At 43.7% G+C, this 25133-nt stretch overlaps 1 protein-coding gene across 12 annotated transcripts in view; it reads left to right on the top strand.

Moving 5' to 3' along the window:
• The first annotated feature begins 7649 nt into the window (after nucleotides 1–7649).
• LOC311043274 (protein NLRC3-like) overlaps nucleotides 7650–25133 on the top strand; it is a 43613-nt gene continuing 26129 nt past the window's right edge. For all 12 annotated transcript variants that reach the window (XM_084054454.1, XM_084054452.1, XM_084054458.1 and 9 more), the window contains exon 1: nucleotides 7650–7843. The gene's annotated coding sequence lies outside the window, so the exon portion shown is untranslated. The remainder of the gene's footprint in view (nucleotides 7844–25133) is intronic.

The raw sequence follows: 25133 nt of genomic DNA, 5'->3' as shown, positions 1-25133 counted from the left end.
TCTCTACTGTATTATTCTGTATTTGCACCTGAAGGTATATTTGTTTTGCAGAAAGGACAAACAGCACAACTCATAACAAATCTACGGTTGAGACTGTGTCAGTTTCACTTTGAAACTCTGTCTTCAACGAGCTTCTCTAAAGTGTTCATTGTGAGAGAAATGACAATCAGCCTGAAGTCATTCAGACCTTTATTGTTTCTACCTTTAGGAACAGCAGTGATTAATGGCTGCTTCCACATGTTAGCTACCTGTACTAAACATATTATACACAATAACACATAGTTGGCTGCTACATGACTTCAGTAGTTGGCCACTGATATAGTTTACTTTATTGTAATATGTTTACTGTACAGTTTAACTGTACTGTACTCTGTCTTATATCACACATTTTGTTTGTTTGGTTGTTGTCATATTATTGTCAGATGACTCCATAGAGTCAGTGAAGAACAAGGTGTTTTAATCTACTGTAATAATACATTATCATATCATATCATATCATTATTATAATATAATATTTGTGTTGACAGATTTCTCCATGCCAGAGTCAGTGAAGAACAAGGTGGCCATGGGAGCATCAGGTCTGGTTCTGGGTCTGGTCTTGTTCCTGTCTGGATTCATCTACTTCCAGTGGAAGAAACGAGGTGATTAACATGTTTAATTAATATGTTTATTACATGTTTAATTAACATGTTTATTACATGTTTCATTAACATGTTTAATATTATGCTACCAGTGAAAGAAATGAGGTCAGATCAACAGAGGATCACATGACATGTGGAACCCTCACAGAAATGCAAACAAACAAACAAACAAACAAACAAACAAACAAACAAACAAACATGTAAAGCCACAACCTAAACTGGTTTATATTGGTTTAGAACCTGAACTGGTTTAGACCAGTTTAGACGACCTAGTTAGAGGTCAAAGTGTGTTCTATGTTGTCACATTTAGCTTTAATACATCAGTGTTACATTTAGTCCTAAATAAGAGTCAAATGTTCACATTAGTTCTGATGCAACATGTGACCCTGATGACTGAACCCTAATGTTGTTGTGTTGTTGTGTTATTGTGTTATTGTGTTATTGTGTTATTGTGTTATCGTGTGTACATTAATGCATTTTATGTAGAAATACACACAATACAGTACATAGGGTTTATTTGTGTGTGTGTGTGTGTGTGTGTGTGTGTGTGTGTGTGTGTGTGTGTGTGTGTGTGTGTGTGTGTGTGTTTTAACTGTCTCTCTCTTCTTCTATCAGGTCGTATTCTGGTGCCGACAACCAATGACGATCTTTAGACTCCTCCCACACACCCAGGTTCACTTCCTCTTTCTTTTAAAAATGTTTTTTTTTTGTAAATATAAAACTATAACAAATACACAAAACAACATGCTTGTGTAAGAACTGAAACAACTAGCCTGGTAAAACATCCCGGTCGCGTGAATTCACATTATCATGTGTCTTCTGCTTCATTTCGTATAAGAATGAATCTAATAATCAAATTGAATAATTAAATGATTTGTTGTATCAGACAACACTGGGGGGGTTTGGAGTTTGAACCATTCAGCCTGCAGGAGTTTATATCCCATAGCCTGAGAGGACGTTCAGGTGATTCAGTCAGGAAGTGAAGAGATGACATAATGCAGCCAAACTCTGAACCAATCATTTGAACTAAACATTTAACTGAACTGAACCCAATGATTCAGTTCATTGAACACAACATTTAACTGAACTGAACCCAATGATTCAGTTCATTGAACACAACATTTCAGTGAACTGAACCCAATGATTCAGTTTATTGAACACAACATTTCAGTGAACTGAACCCAATGATTCAGTTCATTGAACACAACATTTCAGTGAACTGAACACAATGATTCAGTTCATTGAAAACACTGATCATTCCATCACTATCAGGATCAAAGACAGAACCTTGTGGTCTAAAGGAGAGTGTTCTACCAACTGAGCTGCTACCTACTAAGATACACTATTGACAAAGTATCTGTCAAATGTTGTTTGAATGGACTGAGTTGTTTCTACTGTGATGGTTACTGTAGTTGCAGTTTTAACGAGTTCACTAATAACTTGTACATGATCTATTAACTATTTATAGCATGGTTTTAAATTATTACATCTGTAACCATTAACAAACATTTAACAAGTCATGAATAACACATTAACTAATCATTTGGGAATTAATTCACTATTATAAGGGAAGGTTGTTCTAAAGTGTTAACATGTTCACACAGTTAATACATTCTGATTCTTATTGCTTTATTGTCTTTTCACAGAACACCTGGGTGTGTTTTCAGAGAAGCAGAGAGTCATCGCTGCCCCTGGTGGAGAGAGGATGAAATACATGTGTGTCCATTCAGCTTTTAAATACTATAGGTTATATAGTAAAGGGTTAAAGGTTAGGTTTATAGACATAGTGTTTGTGAGGTTAAAGGTCAGGGTTTAGGGTTAAGGTTAGGTTTATAGACATAGTGTTTGTGAGGTTAAAGGTCAGGGTTTGGCGCCACCTGGGCGACACACCAAAGGAAGAGGGAGTCCTAATCAGTGTGGGCGGTTCATCACATGACTTTGTATAGTTTCTGTTGTCAGAAAACGCAAACATAATAGTTCAGTTCTACACTATATTGAACACACACACACACACACACACACACACACACACACACACACACACACACACACACACACACACACACACACACACACACTCACACTCACACGTTCAGAGTGCAGAAGTTGTTTTTTTCGCCTATTGTAAGCGGTTTAGGGGCAATATTGGTGGTAGTGTATTTTTGGCGTTGGTTGTGAAAGTGCAGGTGGGTGTTGGGGCGCGTTTGTGAGCTTTTAGATCGGCTGATGAGGCAATGTATATGTGTGAAGGCGCTTCGTTTGGCCTTCTTTTGATAGACCTTGTTGCTTGTAGGGCTCGCTTCGTTGCTTGTAGGGCTCGCTTCGTTGCTTGTAGGGCTCGCTTCATTTGGCCTTGTTTTCATAGAGCTTGCTGCTTGTTTCTCGCGCGAAACCTGGCAACCCATTGTCTCCCATTGTTTGACACATGAACGCTAATAATAAGCTGAGATGTGATGAAATTGAAAAAAAGGGCTTTGCAGTTGAGTTCAGATGGTAATGGTCAATGGCTGCAAATTCAGATCAATTTCTCCAGCCACTGAGGAGAACCTGGCACACATTGTTGCTCTCAGAGGTTTGTCAAATTATAGGAGGATATCCATCTGAATGGAAGTCAGTCAGACATGTTTGTGAAAAAGGTTTTATTATTTTATAATTGACCATAAGTCATTTATTATGTAATCATTTGTAATGTGTGATAATTAATGTGTTACGATCATTATGACGTCACTGTTTCCCTGTGATGGGTGGACCTGGTCCCTCTAGGGTGGTCTGAGGTGATGGGTGGACCTGGTCCCTCTAGGGTGGTCTGAGGTGATGGGTGGACCTGGTCCCTCTAGGGTGGTCTGAGGTGATGGGTGGACCTGGTCCCTCTAGGGTGGTCTGAGGTGATGGGTGGACCTGAGAGTCTCTAGGTTGGTCCATGGTTATGTACCAAGGTAAATTAGACAATGGTGGGCTCCCACAGTCTAAAGGACATCAATGGGAAACACTGATGACATACAATCATTTATATTAAAGTAATACAATGCAGGTCCACAAATAACGATTTTTAGCAGCCTCTGCTGGTCATTACCGTCACTGCAGGCCGTTCGTTTATTCCTGCATTACCCAGAATTCCATTTGTTTTCACCGGACGACGGAAGCGTTTCAAAAAGCGTTCTTTTAATTGTTTTATACTATCTGTCGATCGTTTCTCTTAGCCAGTGGAGCTTTAGTTACCGTGACGATCTTCAAATCCTACAATCTCTATTAAAAACAGCGTGAGATTCCTTTTTGTTATTAGCGCGGTAGTTCCTGGCCAAACAGGAAACTGATGCAATTATGTTTTCCGGCCGGATGATGTCATTTTCGCGGGAATGACTACCCTAGCCACCGTTTCAATATAAAAAAGTTTATCAAAGGCTTTCGGGGGTGAAATTCATGGAGTGGGTGTTGTGAAACATTTGCCACTCACAAATGATATACAATTTAACTTTAGTTTTGTTGAAAAAGTTACCTAGTATTACTTTAAGTAATGATTTATATGTAATACTTTATATGTAATCATGAGCAGGGGAGCAGATCTCATTACAACTTAGGAGGGAACCACAAACAAGGAATCTTCTCATAATATCACCAACATAGATTAATGCTAGGATTTGAAACAAACTAATAATTAAATATAGATTTTAAATGATATCATTTACTTTATTGGAGGAACATGTCAGACACGTCCCCTCCTTCCCCCCTGGGATCTGAGCCCCTGATCATGAATGGTTTGAAGTTCAGATGTTAGATTTTGTCTTTAATTTGCTTGGTTTGAATGGAATGTCACAATATCAATAAAGGAATAAGAAACATAATTGGGCCTCACGTTTTCTTACATTTCACTCATACAGTATTTTCTCTTAACTGTCTGTTAAGAGAAAATACAAGAGAAGCCAACCTCCACATTCACCACATGTGTTTTTCCCCTGGTACTCATTGGCCCCCGATCATTATGCAGGTCGTAAATATGGGGTAAATAAAGTTGGTAAAGGAGGTGGTATTGTTGGTAGGCTACTCACAAACTAGACTGAAAGAACGAGATGAATCGATGGTCTTGAAGGGCGGAGCCAAACCCAGCCGCCCGGATTCGTGCGGGGCTTCCTATTGGTTCACTAATCTATGTGTAAAGTTGCTTGTAAATATTGGTAGCTGTGGGGTGCGTTTTTTTGGGCTTGTTTCTAAAGTGTAGTTCATTATTTGGGCTTGTTTCTAAAGTGTAGTTCATTATTTGGGCTTGTTTCTAAAGTGTAGTTCATTATTTGGGCTTGTTTCTAAAGTGTAGTTCATTATTAGGGCTTGTTTCTAAAGTGTAGTTGTTTATTTGGGCTTGTTTCTAAAGTGTAGTTCATTATTTGGGCTTGTTTCTAAAGTGTAGTTGTTTATTTGGGCTTGTTTCTAAAGTGTAGTTCATTATTTGGGCTTGTTTCTAAAGTGTAGTTCATTATTTGGGCTTGTTTCTAAAGTGTAGTTGTTTATTTGGGCTTGTTTCTAAAGTGTAGTTCATTATGTGGGCTTGTTTCTAAAGTGTAGTTCATTATTTGGGCTTGTTTCTAAAGTGTAGTTGTTTATTTGGGCTTGTTTCTAAAGTGTAGTTCATTATTTGGGCTTGTTTCTAAAGTGTAGTTGTTTATTTGGGCTTGTTTCTAAAGTGTAGTTCATTATTTGGGCTTGTTTCTAAAGTGTAGTTCATTATTTGGGCTTGTTTCTAAAGTGTAGTTGTTTATTTGGGCTTGTTTCTAAAGTGTAGTTCATTATGTGGGCTTGTTTCTAAAGTGTAGTTCATTATTTGGGCTTGTTTCTAAAGTGTAGTTCATTATTTGGGCTTGTTTCTAAAGTGTAGTTGTTTATTTGGGCTTGTTTCTAAAGTGTAGTTGTTTATTTGGGCTTGTTTCTAAAGTATAGTTCATTATTTGGGCTTGTTTCTAAAGTATAGTTCATTATTTGGGCTTGCTTCACAATTGTTCAATTGTTTTAACCGGTGGTTCTCAAATATTTTTATGTCATGGACCCCCAAGTTAATATGTAGGCTAATTTATCCCTATAAGGCCCATCTGAAAATGTTTTGTGCCAGCTGGAGGCAGATTTGTGGTGTTAGGATGTTTACAATTTTTTCCAAATATTTCACATTTTATTACAAGATTTTGTTTTAATATAGCAGATCTACAAGCTCACAACGGTTTAATTAAAGTGCTTATAATGGCCTAAGTGCCTGTTGCTTCTTTTGGGCTTGTTTTCCTAGACCTGGTTGCTTATTTCTCTCACAACATCTGGCAACGCTGATGCGAGTTTGAAATTCAACTCCGCTTCGTCTAAAGATAACAGACGCATCGCATCGCCATGACAACGTACTGTTCTGTCTGGAAGCGGATCACATAATAAATGCTCTCATGTGTAATGAGAATAAAGACGTTTACAAGGTTTAACCCCATTACCAAATAAAAGGCTAATAAAACGTGGAAAGGATATTATAAGCCTTTTCTAATGAACATTGCGCACCTTTACCGAGGTAAAAAGATGATGAAATCCAGCATACAAGTGGAACGCTGCTATCCGATTATTATTATACCTTTATATGTCTATGGTTACAAGTGTGGGGGGTTCTCATCTCCGTCTATGACAGTCACAGTGAGAATGGTTTGTTGACATTAGAACAACAGTCCAAACAACAAAGTGAACAAACTGACGACATTGATTTTATAAACATTCATTCCATGTGTGTGATAATGTACTAATCCTTACCAGAATATACATGAAGTTATTCTACAACACAAACAACAACAACTTTAAAACACTCTGAATGAAGTTATTCTACAACACAAACAACAACAACTTTAAAACACTCTGAATGAAGTTATTCTACAACACAAACAACAACAACTTTAAAACGCTCTGAATGAAGTTATTCTACAACACAAACAACAACAACTTTAAAACACTCTGAATGAAGTTATTCTACAACACAAACAACAACAACTTTAAAACACTCTGAATGAAGTTATTCTACAACACAAACAACAACAACTTTAAAACACTCTAAATGAAGTTATTCTACAACACAAACAACAACAACTTCAAAACACTCTGAATGAAGTTGAAGCAACAAGCTGCTTGAGGTTGTAACTCCTGGTAGGCTGCAGTTACCCCATAACACCACCAGGTGTCATCAGAAAACCATTTCATAGACTGACTTTCAGACAGCTGAAGAAAAATAAACTTGAATATTTAATGATATGATATACTATATTTAATAAATACCTTTTGTTTTGCGGCTTTTAAATATTTATTTTCACATCATCAAATGTTTTATGGTCATGATTCACCAGGAGCCTGGATGGCTTGGTTCCAGGCTTAAAATAATGTATATAAATATGTGTGTAAATCTCTATGGTAAAAACTAATAGGCTCTGGACTTGTTCTAATGAAGCGTGTGGTAATCTTTGGTCATGTAGTCTGGGGGAGGAGCTACAGCATCATTACCATATATGGAAATACTTTATATATTATATTATGTATTAAACTAGCTGAAGACATTAGTGTTACAGTTTATAGTTATAGTATATGTTTCTAAATACAAATGCTTCCTTTCACACATAATTATTCTATTTCCACAAAATATGAACTAATGTTTAACTGTTGGTTAAAGACATAGACGGCTACAGCTGTTGATTGCCTCCTACATGGTCAAATGCACAGGCAGCGTTAACGTGCTGTTACACAGCAGGTTGGTAACATTAACACACACACACACACACACACACACACACACACACACACAGCCTTTTATGAGCCGAGGATATCATTTTCCATAGCACTCGCACACACGTGTCAATGTGTTCACAACTTCAATGTGTTCCAAACAGGAATGTGACTAAAATATGATTGACATGAATATGCATGGTGTGTGGGAGGAGTTACATGTGAAATGTGTCATATAGTTTCAACCTCCTCCTGCCTGGGTTTCAATCAGGAAGAGAAGAGACGTCAGTTAAACGAGACAGTTAAACCTCTAGTCAGTCAGATAAACCTCTAGTCAGACAGATAAACCTCACATTGAGTTTAATGTGCATATTGTTGTTGTTTTATCATCATTAGGAACATTGTTATCAACATGAAGGGCCTCATGGCTCCACTGTTCATCTGGCTGTTGGCAGTGTCTGGACTCAGCATCACACCTGGTAGGTGAAAAACTACATTAATAAATGTATTAAAGTTATTGAATGTCTGATGAACCACTTCAACCCTCTATTCTTAGTCAGATAAACCTGATTTTGTATCTCTACGGCCAATTTCTTCGCCAAAAATAACCGATCTACAGGCCCACAGAGCGTCAGGGTTCGACGTGTTGTGAGCTTGTAGATCGGCATTTTTTTGGCCAGCGTTCATCTCGTAATATGGATGCCGGGGTTGAAGTAGTTAATAAATGTGTAATAAATGTATTACTGTGGATAAATGTGTTGAACCCTCATGTCTCTGTTCTGAGGGGGAACATTGGGTGAAAATAGCAGCAACACACAGCATTGTGAGATCTGCTGATAGATCCACCATTTTGTTTTTTTATTTCAAAGATATGTCATGTATGAAAAACAAAAAACAATAGGGTTATTGTGCACCACTGGTCAGGGTTTAAGTGGTTAAATAAATACATGAATAATATCTGTCAAAAATGAATGAATACATGAATGTCAAAGGGAAAAGGACATCATTTAAATATTTATTACAATTTATTCAGTCGAGTCTTTGCTTGGAAGTCGAGGGTTCTCAAAGACTGTTTTTCTTATCCTTGAGAAAGCCTCACTGACACAGCTGAGGCGGTGGTGTGTTTCATCCTCAATGACAGCTTTTGATGAGAGGAGGCTGCCAAGGTATGGGAAGTGGTCCACATTGTCCAGTCTGGTGTTGTCAATGAAGATGTGTGGGGGTAGGACAGGCGTACTGCTGTTTGGTGGTGGTTGGAGGAGGATTTGGGTCTTCTTGAGCGGTGCAACCGCTCCTATAAGAGGGTTTAGGACCCATCCGTGGTGAAAGTTTTTCTTTCCGTCGTGAACATTTGTCTTTCACTGTGCTGTGATTGGCTAAAAAAAAATCACACCCATTGGGTGTGCTGTGATTGGCTAGCGAGACACATGATGACATTAACTTCAAACTTCGCAGACGCGCTGTGATTGGCTAGTGAGACGCATGATGGAATTAATAATAATGTAAAAAATGTAAGCATGTCACTTCGCAGGGCGTGCTGTGATTGGCTAGTGAGACGCATGATGAAATTAATAACTCATAAATATCACCGCTCACTTCACACTGGGTGTGATTTTTATATTAATGGCTAGACCAAGAAAAATGTCATAACTCCACCCCTGGTCCGCCACAACTTAAAACGTGCGTGGATAGGCCTTATAGGTTAGATCACATATTTTAATAGCTTTTTTTTTTTTGTGAGATCTGACGTTCATAGTTACAGAACACTATGCAACCAAAAAAAAAGAAAGAAAAAAACAAGTCTCGCTAGATGAGATTGAAATCTCGAGATTTCAATCTCGTCTAGCGAGACTTCTGTTTTGTTTTTTTTGGACAGTGTTCTGTCACTATGAACGTCAGATCTCTCTCTCTCAAAAAAAAAAAAGCTATTAAAATATGTGATCAAACCTAAGGCCTATACCGCGCACGTTTTAAGATGTGGCGGACCAGGGGTGGAGTTATGACATTTTATACTGTACCATTCATCCTAAGATATCATAACATCATAGAAAAGGTAATAAAACTTTAGTCCAAAATTCTCCTTTAACTAGCTGGTCTTGTTTTGTGAGGTGAGAGTCAGGCATGTGGATAACATGGCCGGTCCATCTGAGCTGGTTGTGGGTAATGGTGGTAGTGATGGTGGGGATGTCAGCCTCTTCCAGGACGCTGGTGTTGGTGCGTCCATCCTCCCAGCTGATCCTGAGGATGTTTGGGAGGCATCTCAGATGATAAGCCTCAAGTGCTTCTAAGAGCCTGCTGTATGTGGTCCAGGCTTCTGATCCATACAGGAGAGTGAGGAGCACCACAGCTTTATAGACCAAGATGTTGGTCTTTGCTTGGAAGTCGCAGGTTTTCAAAGACTCTTTTTCTTAGCCTTGAGAAAGCCTCACTGACACAGCTGAGGCGGTGGTGTGTTTCATCCTCAATGACAGCTTTTGATGAGAGGAGGCTGCCACGGTATGGGAAGTGGTCCACATTGTCCAGTCTGGTGTTGTCAATGAAGATGTGTGGGGGTAGGACAGGCGTACTGCTGTTTGGTGGTGGTTGGAGGAGGATTTGGGTCTTTTTTTATATATATATATTTTTTACTTATAATTTTTAGCCCGCGATTTTTGTAACCCATTTTTTTCACCCGGTGCCAATTTTCTAAGTGATCCTGGGCGCTACACCAGCCCTACACCAGCGCTACACCAGTCCCCCCCACAGCCAGGGAGGCCAGGGCCGAGCTCATGCTTCCTTCAGTGCATGAGAGCCAACTGACCTCCTTGTCACCTGACAGGGGGGAGTTTCCCTGGTTGGACGTAGCGCGTGGAAGGAACACGTTATTCCAACCAGTTCCCTTCCCCTCCATCAGGCGCCCCGGCTGTCATGGGGGAGGCGGTATAGCGACCAGGTCTTTTTTTTATATTAATGGCTAGACCAAGCTGTTTGTATGCTTTTGCAAAGGCAGACAGAATGCTTAGAGGGCTACAAGGGCGTTGTTGTCCGCATACTAGGTAACTAAGTACATGTACTCAAGTAAAATGTTCACTACATCTCAGAAGGAAATATTATACTTTTACTCCAGTACAATTATTTAAAAACTTTATTTGCTAGTAGATTTGTATTATTATTACAAAACTAGAGAGAGAGAGAGAGAGAGAGAGAGAGAGAGAGAGAGAGAGAGAGAGAGAGAGAGAGAGAGAGAGAGAGTCACTTCCTCTTTCTGGTGCTGCTCGTTGCACACTTTCCCTGCACACAGGAAGTGGTTACCTTGGCAACCAACTGCCAGAGTCTCAGCTCAACCAGTCTGCTTAATTCTCTGGAAAATGTGTTTGTACTGTATGTACTGTACATATAATAATTATACGATTAGGAAGGTGTATTCAATCAGAATACACGGGCAACGATTAAAACATTTTTTTTGTAAAGAAAACATGTATTTTATTTGTTTTCAATTATCATCAACATTGGCCATCATATTCATATTAAAACAATTGTTTTACACAAAAATAAATACAATTATACAAGCTTAAGTAAACTCTCACTATAAACCACTTTATTTCAGAGGACATATAGACATTAATAACACATATAATATAAATACTGCATACATATAAATTCCACTTAAATCATAGTCATATGTGTGGACCAAGTGTAGCCTATAGTTATTAACAACAACTTGAACAAAATGTCTATAAGGCAGAGAGGGTCGCTTGTAAACAATCTATGGCTTTGATGCTATAGATTAGATCAGTGGTTCTCAAACCTTTTCATGTCAAGGACCCCCAAACTGACCCTTATTAGCCCGCGGACCCCCATTTGAAAACATATGCCAAGGCCCCCCATAAGAGCAGCTTTTTATGGCTCTAGCAGTGATTCTCAACCATTTTAATTTCAAGGACCCCCAGTTTGACATGCATTAGGCTACGGACCCCCATTTAATGGCATTTCTATCTCTTGGACCCCAATTTATATCGTAAAATCAATGTTCATTTGGTTCCATGTGTACACTCTCTGAGTTACAGACCCATAACGGTCCATTTGGTTCTATTTGTACACTCTCTGAGTTACAGACCTGTAAGGGTCCATTTTGGTTCTATTTGTACACTCTCTGAGTTACAGACCCATAAAGATCCATTTGGTTCTATTTGTACACTCTCAGAGTTACAGACCTGTAAGGGTCCATTTTGGTTCTATTTGTACACTCTCTGAGTTACAGACCCATAAGGGTCCATTTGGTTCTATTTGTACACTCTCTGAGTTACAGACCCATAAAGATCCATTTGGTTCTATTTGTACACTCTCTGAGTTACAGGCCCATAAGGGTCCATTTGGTTCCTATCTACCATTTAGCTGGGGACCCCCTGGAACTCTCTCAAGGACCCCAGAGGGTCCCCACTTTGAAAACCACTGTATTAGATGTAGTTCTATGTGCAGAAACATAAAAGCCCTGATGTAACATTAACGAGCGTCAACGAGCGCCACCTTGACACACACACACACACACACACACACACACACACACACACACACACACACACACACACACACACAGTTGTAGTGTTGCTCTGTGGCACAGTGAGAGAAAAGACCATTGTAGTCATTATGAAACGTAGTGGAACAATTAAAGGTCTTTCTGCACTGTAGTGGCCCTGCTGCTTTCACTGCTATTTTGCTGACTAGTTCTCTGAAGGAAACAAACTCAACCGTTGTCCTCCTCAACAACATACCTGCCAATCAATCTGTTTAGTTGAGTCTGGGTGACATGCTGTGGCGACCCCCCCCCCCCCCCCCCGATTTGTAGCTGTTTAGATGGAGTAGCTATCTGTATCACTGCCGGTGATAGAGACGGAGGGGTCTTCTTTGGCGACTAGTTTTATAACCCCATGTACTTTAGTTATGTGTTTCAGGAGATTAGCATTGCTGTTACTCGATGTGGACAATGTTTTCTGTCACTGCAATGTTTTTAGCGCCATAAATAATGGTTATATTTCCAAGCTGCAAACTATAGCTGTGCTCTCTGCTGTCACCAAGACTGTGTGTGAGTGTCTGCGAGCCTGCGAGGTGGTGGTGGTGGTGGTGGTGGGCGGCATGTGTGTGTGTGTGTGTGTGTGTGTGTGTGTGTGTGTGTGTGTGTGTGTGTGTGTGTGTGTGTAGGCAAGACCCGCCCAACTCTGTCTCTGATTGGCCTATCCTGAAATGTTACCCCGCCTTAACCAATCATCACTCCTCTGGCCACTTTAACTTTTCCAAGTTAGAGTGAGAGGGACCGCTGTATCCAGCCTGCTCTGCTGCATGCTGTCTGTATGTTAGATGACAGTCTGCTCTGCTGCATGCTGTCTGTATGTTAGATGACAGTCTGCTCTGCTGCATGCTGTCTGTATGTTAGATGACAGTCTGCTCTGCTGCATGCTGTCTGTATGTTAGATGACAGTCTGCTCTGCTGCATGCTGTCTGTATGTTAGATGACAGCCTGCTCTGCTGCATGCTGTCTGTATGTTAGATGACAGTCTGCTCTGCTGCATGCTGTCTGTATGTTAGATGACAGTCTGCTCTGCTGCATGCTGTCTGTATGTTAGATGACAGTCTGCTCTGCTGCATGCTGTCTGTATGTTAGATGACAGTCTGCTCTGCTGCATGCTGTCTGTATGTTAGATGACAGTCTGCTCTGCTGCATGCTGCCTGTATGTTAGATGACAGTCTGCTCTGCTGCATGCTGTCTGTATGTTAGATGACAGTCTGCTCTGCTGCATGCTGCCTGTATGTTAGATGACAGTCTGCTCTGCTGCATGCTGCCTGTCTGTATGTTAGATGACAGTCTGCTCTGCTGCATGCTGCCTGTCTGTATGTTAGATGACAGTCTGCTCTGCTGCATGCTGTCTGTCTGTATGTTAGATGACAGTCTGCTCTGCTGCATGCTGTCTGTCTGTATGTTAGATGACAGTCTGCTCTGCTGCATGCTGTCTGCCTGTATGTTAGATGACAGCCTGCTCTGCTGCATGCTGCCTGTCTGTATGTTAGATGACAGCCTGCTCTGCTGCATGCTGCCTGTCTGTATGTTAGATGACAGTCTGCTCTGCTGCATGCTGTCTGTATGTTAGATGACAGTCTGCTCTGCTGCATGCTGTCTGTATGTTAGATGACAGTCTGCTCTGCTGCATGCTGTCTGTCTGTATGTTAGATGACAGTCTGCTCTGCTGCATGCTGCCTGTCTGTATGTTAGTTGACAGTCTGCTCTGCTGCATGCTGCCTGTCTGTATGTTAGATGACAGTCTGCTCTGCTGCATGCTGCCTGTCTGTATGTTAGATGACAGTCTGCTCTGCTGCATGCTGTCTGTATGTTAGATGACAGTCTGCTCTGCTGCATGCTGTCTGTATGTTAGATGACAGTCTGCTCTGCTGCATGCTGCCTGTCTGTATGTTAGATGACAGTCTGCTCTGCTGCATGCTGTCTGTATGTTAGATGACAGTCTGCTCTGCTGCATGCTGTCTGTATGTTAGATGACAGTCTGCTCTGCTGCATGCTGTCTGTATGTTAGATGACAGTCTGCTCTGCTGCATGCTGTCTGTATGTTAGATGACAGTCTGCTCTGCTGCATGCTGTCTGTATGTTAGATGACAGCCTGCTCTGCTGCATGCTGTCTGTATGTTAGATGACAGTCTGCTCTGCTGCATGCTGTCTGTATGTTAGATGACAGTCTGCTCTGCTGCATGCTGTCTGTATGTTAGATGACAGTCTGCTCTGCTGCATGCTGTCTGTATGTTAGATGACAGTCTGCTCTGCTGCATGCTGTCTGTATGTTAGATGACAGTCTGCTCTGCTGCATGCTGCCTGTATGTTAGATGACAGTCTGCTCTGCTGCATGCTGTCTGTATGTTAGATGACAGTCTGCTCTGCTGCATGCTGCCTGTATGTTAGATGACAGTCTGCTCTGCTGCATGCTGCCTGTCTGTATGTTAGATGACAGTCTGCTCTGCTGCATGCTGCCTGTCTGTATGTTAGATGACAGTCTGCTCTGCTGCATGCTGTCTGTCTGTATGTTAGATGACAGTCTGCTCTGCTGCATGCTGTCTGTCTGTATGTTAGATGACAGTCTGCTCTGCTGCATGCTGTCTGCCTGTATGTTAGATGACAGCCTGCTCTGCTGCATGCTGCCTGTCTGTATGTTAGATGACAGCCTGCTCTGCTGCATGCTGCCTGTCTGTATGTTAGATGACAGTCTGCTCTGCTGCATGCTGTCTGTATGTTAGATGACAGTCTGCTCTGCTGCATGCTGTCTGTATGTTAGATGACAGTCTGCTCTGCTGCATGCTGTCTGTCTGTATGTTAGATGACAGTCTGCTCTGCTGCATGCTGCCTGTCTGTATGTTAGTTGACAGTCTGCTCTGCTGCATGCTGCCTGTCTGTATGTTAGATGACAGTCTGCTCTGCTGCATGCTGCCTGTCTGTATGTTAGATGACAGTCTGCTCTGCTGCATGCTGTCTGTATGTTAGATGACAGTCTGCTCTGCTGCATGCTGTCTGTATGTTAGATGACAGTCTGCTCTGCTGCATGCTGCCTGTCTGTATGTTAGATGACAGTCTGCTCTGCTGCATGCTGTCTGTATGTTAGATGACAGTCTGCTCTGCTGCATGCTGTCTGTATGTTAGATGACAGTCTGCTCTGCTGCATGCTGTCTGTCTGTATGTTAGATGACAGTCTGCTCTGCTGCATGCTGTCTGTCTGTATGTTAGATGACAGTCTGCTCTGCTGCATGCTGCCTGCCTGTATGTTAGATGACAGTCTGCTCTGCTGCATGCTGCCTGTATGTTAGATGACAGTCTGCTCTGCTGCATGCTGCCTGTCTGTATGTTAGATGACAGCCTGCTCTGCTGCATGCTGCCTGCCTGTATGTTAGATGACAGTCTGCTCTGCTGCATGCTGCCTGTCTGTATGTTAGATGACAGTCTGCTCTGCTGCATGCTGCCTGTCTGTATGTTAGATGACAGTCTGCTCTGCTGCATGCTGTCTGTATGTTAGATGACAGCCTGCTCTGCTGCATGCTGTCTGTATGTTAGATGACAGTCTGCTCTGCTGCATGCTGTCTGTATGTTAGATGACAGTCTGCTCTGCTGCATGCTGCCTGTATGTTAGATGACAGTCTGCTCTGCTGCATGCTGCCTGTCTGTATGTTAGATGACAGTCTGCTCTGCTGCATGCTGTCTGTCTGTATGTTAGATGACAGTCTGCTCTGCTGCATGCTGTCTGTCTGTATGTTAGATGACAGTCTGCTCTGCTGCATGCTGTCTGTCTGTATGTTAGATGACAGTCTGCTCTGCTGCATGCTGTCTGTCTGTATGTTAGATGACAGTCTGCTCTGCTGCATGCTGTCTGTATGTTAGATGACAGTCTGCTCTGCTGCATGCTGTCTGTATGTTAGATGACAGTCTGCTCTGCTGCATGCTGTCTGTATGTTAGATGACAGTCTGCTCTGCTGCATGCTGCCTGCCTGTATGTTAGATGACAGTCTGCTCTGCTGCATGCTGCCTGCCTGTATGTTAGATGACAGTCTGCTCTGCTGCATGCTGTCTGTATGTTAGATGACAGTCTGCTCTGCTGCATGCTGCCTGTATGTTAGATGACAGTCTGCTCTGCTGCATGCTGTCTGTATGTTAGATGACAGTCTGCTCTGCTGCATGCTGTCTGTATGTTAGATGACAGCCTGCTCTGCTGCATGCTGCCTGTCTGTATGTTAGATGACAGTCTGCTCTGCTGCATGCTGTCTGTATGTTAGATGACAGTCTGCTCTGCTGCATGCTGCCTGTATGTTAGATGACAGTCTGCTCTGCTGCATGCTGTCTGTATGTTAGATGACAGTCTGCTCTGCTGCATGCTGTCTGTATGTTAGATGACAGTCTGCTCTGCTGCATGCTGTCTGTATGTTAGATGACAGTCTGCTCTGCTGCATGCTGTCTGTATGTTAGATGACAGCCTGCTCTGCTGCATGCTGTCTGTCTGTATGTTAGATGACAGTCTGCTCTGCTGCATGCTGTCTGTATGTTAGATGACAGCCTGCTCTGCTGCATGCTGTCTGTATGTTAGATGACAGTCTGCTCTGCTGCATGCTGTCTGTATGTTAGATGACAGCCTGCTCTGCTGCATGCTGTCTGTATTTTAGATGACAGCCTGCTCTGCTGCATGCTGCCTGTATGTTAGATGACAGTCTGCTCTGCTGCATGCTGTCTGTATGTTAGATGACAGCCTGCTCTGCTGCATGCTGCCTGTCTGTATGTTAGATGACAGTCTGCTCTGCTGCATGCTGTCTGTATGTTAGATGACAGTCTGCTCTGCTGCATGCTGCCTGTCTGTATGTTAGATGACAGTCTGCTCTGCTGCATGCTGTCTGTCTGTATGTTAGATGACAGTCTGCTCTGCTGCATGCTGTCTGTCTGTATGTTAGATGACAGTCTGCTCTGCTGCATGCTGCCTGCCTGTATGTTAGATGACAGTCTGCTCTGCTGCATGCTGCCTGTCTGTATGTTAGATGACAGTCTGCTCTGCTGCATGCTGTCTGTATGTTAGATGACAGTCTGCTCTGCTGCATGCTGCCTGTATGTTAGATGACAGTCTGCTCTGCTGCATGCTGTCTGTATGTTAGATGACAGTCTGCTCTGCTGCATGCTGTCTGTATGTTAGATGACAGCCTGCTCTGCTGCATGCTGTCTGTATGTTAGATGACAGTCTGCTCTGCTGCATGCTGTCTGTATGTTAGATGACAGTCTGCTCTGCTGCATGCTGTCTGTATGTTAGATGACAGCCTGCTCTGCTGCATGCTGTCTGTATGTTAGATGACAGTCTGCTCTGCTGCATGCTGTCTGTATGTTAGATGACAGTCTGCTCTGCTGCATGCTGTCTGTATGTTAGATGACAGTCTGCTCTGCTGCATGCTGTCTGTATGTTAGATGACAGTCTGCTCTGCTGCATGCTGCCTGTATGTTAGATGACAGTCTGCTCTGCTGCATGCTGTCTGTATGTTAGATGACAGTCTGCTCTGCTGCATGCTGCCTGTATGTTAGATGACAGTCTGCTCTGCTGCATGCTGTCTGTATATTAGATGACAGTCTGCTCCTTTGCATGCTGTCTGTATGTTAGATGACAGTCTGCTCTGCTGCATGCTGTCTGTATGTTAGATGACAGCCTGCTCTGCTGCATGCTGCCTGTATGTTAGATGACAGTCTGCTCTGCTGCATGCTGTCTGTATGTTAGATGACAGTCTGCTCTGCTGCATGCTGTCTGTATGTTAGATGACAGCCTGCTCTGCTGCATGCTGTCTGTATGTTAGATGACAGTCTGCTCTGCTGCATGCTGTCTGTATGTTAGATGACAGTCTGCTCTGCTGCATGCTGCCTGTATGTTAGATGACAGCCTGCTCTGCTGCATGCTGCCTGTATGTTAGATGACAGCCTGCTCTGCTGCATGCTGTCTGTATGTTAGATGACAGTCTGCTCTGCTGCATGCTGTCTGTATGTTAGATGACAGCCTGCTCTGCTGCATGCTGTCTGTATGTTAGATGACAGTCTGCTCTGCTGCATGCTGCCTGTCTGTATGTTAGATGACAGTCTGCTCTGCTGCATGCTGCCTGTCTGTATGTTAGATGACAGTCTGCTCTGCTGCATGCTGTCTGTATGTTAGATGACAGCCTGCTCTGCTGCATGCTGTCTGTATGTTAGATGACAGTCTGCTCTGCTGCATGCTGCCTGTCTGTATGTTAGATGACAGTCTGCTCTGCTGCATGCTGACTGTATGTTAGATGACAGTCTGCTCTGCTGCATGCTGTCTGTATGTTAGATGACAGTCTGCTCTGCTGCATGCTGTCTGTATGTTAGATGACAGTCTGCTCTGCTGCATGCTGCCTGCCTGTATGTTAGATGACAGTCTGCTCTGCTGCATGCTGCCTGCCTGTATGTTAGATGACAGTCTGCTCTGCTGCATGCTGCCTGCCTGTATGTTAGATGACAGTCTGCTCTGCTGCATGCTGCCTGTCTGTATGTTAGATGACAGTCTGCTCTGCTGCATGCTGCCTGCCTGTATGTTAGATGACAGTCTGCTCTGCTGCATGCTGCCTGTCTGTATGTTAGATGACAGTCTGCTCTGCTGCATGCTGCCTGCCTGTATGTTAGATGACAGTCTGCTCTGCTGCATGCTGTCTGTATGTTAGATGACAGCCTGCTCTGCTGCATGCTGCCTGTCTGTATGTTAGATGACAGTCTGCTCTGCTGCATGCTGCCTGTATGTTAGATGACAGTCTGCTCTTCTGCATGCTGTCTGTATGTTAGATGACAGTCTGCTCTGCTGCATGCTGCCTGCCTGTATGTTAGATGACAGTCTGCTCTGCTGCATGCTGCCTGCCTGTATGTTAGATGACAGTCTGCTCTGCTGCATGCTGCCTGTCTGTATGTTAGATGACAGTCTGCTCTGCTGCATGCTGCCTGCCTGTATGTTAGATGACAGTCTGCTCTGCTGCATGCTGCCTGTATGTTAGATGACAGCCTGCTCTGCTGCATGCTGCCTGTCTGTATGTTAGATGACAGTCTGCTCTGCTGCATGCTGTCTGTCTGTATGTTAGATGACAGTCTGGTCTGCTGCATGCTGTCTGTATGTTAGATGACAGTCTGCTCTGCTGCATGCTGTCTGCCTGTATGTTAGATGACAGTCTGCTCTGCTGCATGCTGTCTGTATGTTAGATGACAGTCTGCTCTGCTGCATGCTGTCTGCCTGTATGTGTGGAATAATCTATGATTATGAAAGATAATTGTGGATTATTATTAATGATATAGTAATGTACTTAGTTTCAACTGTCCTGTTGGAGAAGACAATGTCCCATTTAAGTGAGTCTAGCAAGCTCACAGTAGACCCCCTGGTGAGGTAGCAGCTTCAAAGAGCTCCTTGCATACCAAGCGGGGGAAGGTTGAAGATAAGGGACAAAGGCTTTGTGTGGCAAGGGACAGTACAGTACCAAGAGCAATGCCTCATGGGAGAAGATCTGCCTGCCCTAAAGGCGGACCTTATGTGTGAAGTTGATTTAATAGCTTGTCTTGGGAGAAAGCCTTTAGATTCGATTGCTGTGCCAGGGGAATGGAACCTGGTACAGTTTGCTAACAACTTGGCGAGAGAATGGATGGACTAAAGTAAGTGAGAATTAACTATGTAACGAGTATAACTCTGATGTGTTCATAATGGGATGAGGATTCACGTCATTTAATATTGTTGTTCTCTGTGTTTTGTTTTCTTACAGGTTTAATAACCTAACCGGTCTGTCTAAGTGATGTAACTAACGTCTGTTTATACCATAGCCTGACGCTGACTTAATGAACCAGCGCCAGGTCTATCTGTAACTGACCATGTAACTTATGTATTCGATTTATGTATTATGTGTGATTTAGTGAATAAATATCTAAAAGACAACTGATTTGAGTGATTAGCTTAGAACACCAACCTCTCTCGACCCCCTTTTTCATTGGGCTTTAGCAACCGTAGCCACTGCTCAAGGCAGGAAGTACGTGATTTGCTAGAAAAGTGAACAGTTATTAAACTTTAGTAGTCTCCAGAGGAGACTTTTCTACTAAGTTTAAGCGGCCTTTAATAAGGTCTCTGTGTTATACAGAGGTATAACACAGTTATTAAACTCTAGCAGTCCCCGGAGGGGACTTACAACTGAGTTTTAAGCAGCTTAACCGTGTTATACAGAGGGTATAACACAGTATTAAACTGTGCTGGCCTTTAATAAGGCCTTCAGAGTTGTGTATTACTAAAGTAATAAAACTACTGGTGTCCCCGGAGGGGACAACCTAGAGTTTTAAGCAGATTAACCGTGTTATACAGATGGTATAACACAGTATTAAACTGTGCTGGCCTTTAATAAGGCCTTCAGAGTTGTTTATTACTAAAGTAATAAAACTATTGATGCCTCCGGAGGAGGCATATTTGGTTTTAAGCATAAACTGTGCTGGCCTTTAATAAGGCCTTCAGAGTACTAGTTTGTCTGAGAGGGACAACTAGTTGGAGTATTTGATTACACAGTCATTTATCAGAGTTAAATGTTCATAGTAATAATCGCTAGTGTGCCACCTAGTTTTAAGGATTGATTTACACAGTCATTTAATAGAGTTTAAATGTTCACAGTAATTGATCACTAGTGTGCGATAGTTGCAAGGATTGATTACATAGTCGTTTAACAGAGTTTAATGTTCACAGTAATTAAATTAAACCACTAGTGTGTCTAAAAGGGACAACCAGTGTTGAATGAATCACTTGAAAAGTTATAACCCGTGGTAGCCTATGAAAGTATTAGGCCCTGGAAGCGGATGATATAATTGAGTGATGCTGTGTTGTTGTAAAGATATGACACAGATAAAGCCGTGGTAGCCTATTAGGCGCTTGAAGCGGAACGTATAACTATACTGTCTCTTTAAGATGAGGAGTTAGCAGTGCTGGGGTGGAAAGGCCATATCTCTAAGCTTAAGGAAACAGAGATGTGCAATAAATACCAGCAGCTGAGGGAGAGAAAGGTAGCCCAGTTGACCAAGTGGTCAAAAGCCAGATTGTGTGGATCCCCTGCTGTGAGGGAAGAGCGAATGACCTCCCCCACAGAGATAGCAGCAAAGCCCGTTGTACCTGGAGAGGGGGTTGGAATCACCAGTCCTACAGATAAGCCGGTCGCTGCAAAGGGGGGTTGGAATGTCACACCTACAGCTGGATCTACTGGGCCAGCAGCTCTCAGAGTCAACCCAGATGGCACCACTCGAGGGAGGAACGCAGGGTCCTGCCCAGGGGTCCCATTCTACGCTGCAGAGGGAGGTGAGAAGATTACTCCCACTGTACAAGCAGCCATCGCTGCTGCCATGGGAGTCGTTCTAGATGCTTCCACTGCTGCACCAGGAGACGACGCTGAGAAGGTTCCAGAGGGAGCCGTGCTAGGCGCCAACATCGCAGATGAGCAGGCGGCCAGCAGAGCAGTCTCGATGGACAACGCGGCGGAGGGAGACCCCACCAATCCACTCATCGCAGAGAAGGTTCCAGAGGGAGCCGACGTCGCAGACGAGCAGGCGACCAGGAAGGCAGCTTCAATGGACGTCGCCACGGCGGAGAAAGTCTTCACCGACCCAATCAACGCAGAGGGGGTCCTTCCAGAGGGCGCCGCCACGACGGACGTTGCCACGGAGAAGGACGTCCCCACCGAGCTACTCATCACGGAGGAGGTCCAGGGAGTAGCTGCGGAGAGTCCACCACCGGAGATCGCGAGAGCCGCAGAGGAGATGGTCGAGGGAGCCGCGCAGGCGAGGGCGTCAGAGGACGTCGCCACCGAACCAATCAACGCAGAGGGGTGCCAGCCACTGGATGTCGCAACTGGAAATGCTGCACCAGGAGAGGCGCTGGCGAGGGCGTCAGAGGACGTCTACACTGATCCACTCATCGCGGAGGAGGTCCCGGGAGTAGCTGCTGGAGAAGGAGCCATGGCCAGCCAGCTGGGTGGTCCTACGGAGCCCCCGGGTAACCAAGGTGGCGGGCTACCTGCTGAAAGCGGTGTTTCCTCTGAGCCTCCAGTTCACAACGGTGGCAGGAGGCAAACCTTGGTTTGCAGACCAGTCAAGGTAAAATTATGCGGTGGCAGGCTACCAGCTGAAAGCGGCGTTTCCTCTGAGCCTCCAGTTCACAAAGGTGGCAGGCGAGCAGCTAAAAGCAGACTGGTGGCGTTCGAGAAGGGCGGCGTTTACCCCAAGCCCGGCAGGCCTGGGAGCAGGCGACAAGCCAAATCCGCGTGTCACAAAGGTGGCAGGCCTGGGAGCAGGCGACAAGCCAAAGGCAGAGCAGAGTCTGTCCGAGATCGGGGGCTGGGCGCTAACCCAGCACCCCCAAAACCACTCAGAAGGAAGTCTGAGTGGGTGTGGCCTGACATGCGAGCGCCCGCTCGGAAAGAGAGGGGCGGGGTGCTACGTCAGGTCATTTCAGTTCTTACCGCCAGGATCCAGGCAAAGAGAATGCTTCGTCCTGGTGGGGCTGGAATAATTAGGAAAAAGAAGGTAAAGATAAAAGATAAGCCTTCCTCACCCTCTGCGGAGGGAGCAACCAGCTCTGTCTTGGCAACAGCTGAGAAGAGGCCCCAGGAGGGAGCTGCTAAAAAAGCAGTCCCACTGGCGGCTGGTGGTGCCTCTGCGGAGGGGAGCAAAGCCCCACGCTCTTTCTTGGCAGCGGCCAAGAAAAGCCCGCAGCTGGGTGCTGCTGGAAAAGCAGTCCCACTGGCGGTTGGTGGTGCCAGCAACGTGACACTGGCGAACGAACTGACACTTGCGCTGCCACCCTCAAAGTAAAGGAGCAGTGCGGACGAGAAGCGAAAAGACGCCATACGAGGTGTCTAAAAAATCGAAATGTCTTATTTGAGCGACTGTGTACATAGGAATTTTCGAGATATACTTTGTACATGAATGTATCATTTCTAGGATTTGCAATATTACCACAGAAGAAATAACTTAACGCATAATGAAATGTATTAAGCTACTTGTAACTTCCAAAACTATGCCACTAAGTCCAAAATGCAAACAATGGTTGGAGGTTCTTCCGCCCAACAAAATGTATTCTTTACTGATGTTTGACTCATGATCTGAGTAACCAAACCGTTTGAATTTTTATTTGTTGATTGTATAAGAAGCATTTTTGTATGTGCGCTTGAAGTTTAAGTTAAGGTTTCTTAAGGTGAAATTGTAGATCAACTATTTTAATAATCTTTTAACCCTTTGCCCAAATTACAATTAAAGTTAATTTGTCCTGGGATTTAGGAAAAATCTCAGGGATAAACTAGTGGGAAAGAATTGTTGCTAAATTAAATTGGTCATGATTTACTATGAAGTAAAGTCAATTTGAGATCAAATATTAGCCACAATGTCCAAAAAGTATTTCAAACAAATTGAGAACATTAAGTTGAACTGTTAATTGTTTCAGTGTATGGGTTTGGAGCCACTTAGAGACAATGTGTGAAATGTGTGTTGAGAAGGTTTACAGAGAGCCATACTAAACAATTGTTTTACCGAGCCGTTATCTAAAGAGCCAAAAAGCTCACGAGGAATGTTCTGTGTGTGTCCTGGATCCTAGATCAGACACACAGGTGGCAGGTGTGGAATAATCTATGATTATGAAAGATAATTGTGGATTATTATTAATGATATAGTAATGTACTTAGTTTCAACTGTCCTGTTGGAGAAGACAATGTCCCATTTAAGTGAGTCTAGCAAGCTCACAGTAGACCCCCTGGTGAGGTAGCAGCTTCAAAGAGCTCCTTGCATACCAAGCGGGGGAAGGTTGAAGATAAGGGACAAAGGCTTTGTGTGGCAAGGGACAGTACAGTACCAAGAGCAATGCCTCATGGGAGAAGATCTGCCTGCCCTAAAGGCGGACCTTATGTGTGAAGTTGATTTAATAGCTTGTCTTGGGAGAAAGCCTTTAGATTCGATTGCTGTGCCAGGGGAATGGAACCTGGTACAGTTTGCTAACAACTTGGCGAGAGAATGGATGGACTAAAGTAAGTGAGAATTAACTATGTAACGAGTATAACTCTGATGTGTTCATAATGGGATGAGGATTCACGTCATTTAATATTGTTGTTCTCTGTGTTTTGTTTTCTTACAGGTTTAATAACCTAACCGGTCTGTCTAAGTGATGTAACTAACGTCTGTTTATACCTTAGCCTGACGCTGACTTAATGAACCAGCGCCAGGTCTATCTGTAACTGACCATGTAACTTATGTATTCGATTTATGTATTATGTGTGATTTAGTGAATAAATATCTAAAAGACAACTGATTTGAGTGATTAGCTTAGAACACCAACCTCTCTCGACCCCCTTTTTCATTGGGCTTTAGCAACCGTAGCCACTGCTCAAGGCAGGAAGTACGTGATTTGCTAGAAAAGTGAACAGTATGTTAGATGACAGTCTGCTCTGCTGCATGCTGCCTGCCTGTATGTTAGATGACAGTCTGCTCTGCTGCATGCTGCCTGTCTGTATGTTAGATGACAGTCTGCTCTGCTGCATGCTGCCTGTCTGTATGTTAGATGACAGTCTGCTCTGCTGCCTGTCTGTATGTTAGATGACAGTCTGCTCTGCTGCATGCTGCCTGTATGTTAGATGACAGCCTGCTCTTCTGCATGCTGCCTGTCTGTATGTTAGATGACAGTCTGCTCTGCTGCATGCTGCCTGTCTGTATGTTAGATGACAGTCTGCTCTGCTGCATGCTGTCTGTCTGTATGTTAGATGACAGTCTGCTCTGCTGCATGCTGCCTGTATGTTAGATGACAGTCTGCTCTGCTGCATGCTGCCTGTATGTTAGATGACAGTCTGCTCTGCTGCATGCTGTCTGTATGTTAGATGACAGTCTGCTCTGCTGCATGCTGTCTGTATGTTAGATGACAGTCTGCTCTGCTGCTTGCTGCCTGTATGTTAGATGACAGTCTGCTCTGCTGCATGCTGCCTGCCTGTATGTTAGATGACAGTCTGCTCTGCTGCATGCTGCCTGTCTGTATGTTAGATGACAGTCTGCTCTGCTGCATGCTGTCTGTTTGTATGTTAGATGACAGTCTGCTCTGCTGCATGCTGCCTGTATGTTAGATGACAGTCTGCTCTGCTGCATGCTGCCTGTATGTTAGATGACAGTCTGCTCTGCTGCATGCTGCCTGTATGTTAGATGACAGTCTGCTCTGCTGCATGCTGCCTGTCTGT

The sequence above is a fragment of the Gymnoscopelus microlampas genome, assembly GCF_963454915.1.
Source record: "Gymnoscopelus microlampas genome assembly, chromosome: 4".
Lineage (NCBI taxonomy): Eukaryota > Metazoa > Chordata > Actinopteri > Myctophiformes > Myctophidae > Gymnoscopelus > Gymnoscopelus microlampas.
Note: the sequence above shows the minus strand (reverse complement) of the source record. Positions and strands in the feature narration are given on the sequence as shown.